A 1,210-nucleotide genomic window follows, 5' to 3' on the forward strand; every position below is an offset into this window, starting at 1 on the left:
GAAGAATCCTTCAAATCACAACCAACGAGGAGGAAAGAAGTAACATAATCTCTATGAACATTCCGTGGGTGAAACAACATTGAAATCTTGTAGATATTTGCTTGGATGATAAGGGAACCTTTAGAGAGGATTTATGACTGCTTCTTTCTATTTTTTTGGTCGAAAAAAATGAGTTAGAACGAAGGGAAACGAAATCTTATAGAGCTAAACCGACATAGGGGTGAGGGACCCACCTTCACGTTCCTGCTTGTGCAGTCTCACTACAATCTGAATATCTCTCAATTATGAAGTCGTATGGACAAATGATTTAGTGCGTTGGAAAGTAGACTTGTAGACCTTCGATTTCATATATTGGGGTTCTTCTAAAGCTTTATATATTCGGAGAAAAGCTCTGGGATATTTATCCCAAATTTTAGAAGGTTTATTAAAGAAACTTACTCTAACCTTTGTCAACTTTTATTTCCCAACTTTCTTGACTTCAAAACTTAACTTATGATCATTGGGCAACTATATTCAACTTGCTTGACTTCAAAACTTAACTTACGATCATTGGGTGACTATATCACCTTATAAAACATCCCTATTAGCATATAAGACACTTTTTGTCTTATCCCCAAAGGTACCGGTTAACTTAAGCGTTTTGAACGGGCGGGGTGTTAGAATAGACATTCTTTAACTCGAACTTGTTTTAGGGCATCCTTGACCCATAACATTAGTCTAATTCTTTGATTTTATTCTTTTTACCTCCCATTTGCAACCTTATTCTCCTGAAATGATACACCAAGTTATATAAAGCTCATACACTCATGCAATGATACACATACTATGCGAAAGAACCACGGGGTCTCACATTCTCCCCTCCTTAAAAACATTCATCCGCGAATGGGTTCGAGCAATCTCTTGGTTGTATTCCTTGCTGCTATTGTGTTGTTTACAAGTCTATATTTTTTACGTTCGCAAATCTTAAATCCAGTTCTGAAAATCCACTTACAAGGCTTTGTATATCTAGCTTGAACCAATCCATATAAACTACATTTTTTGGTATTTAAAATCCAATTAAGTTTGTGTACATGAATAATTGTCAATTATTGAAAAGCAACTCAGCTTAAGTCATCAATAGTCCTCAACGTTGTTATTCCACCATAACACTTTCATAGAAACCACTTCTTCAGTCAAATCTTTCTTACCTGCCAAACCAAAATATCCACTA

This window comes from Solanum tuberosum, unplaced genomic scaffold, assembly GCF_000226075.1.
Source record: "Solanum tuberosum cultivar DM 1-3 516 R44 unplaced genomic scaffold, SolTub_3.0 scf00430, whole genome shotgun sequence".
Classification (NCBI taxonomy): domain Eukaryota; kingdom Viridiplantae; phylum Streptophyta; class Magnoliopsida; order Solanales; family Solanaceae; genus Solanum; species Solanum tuberosum.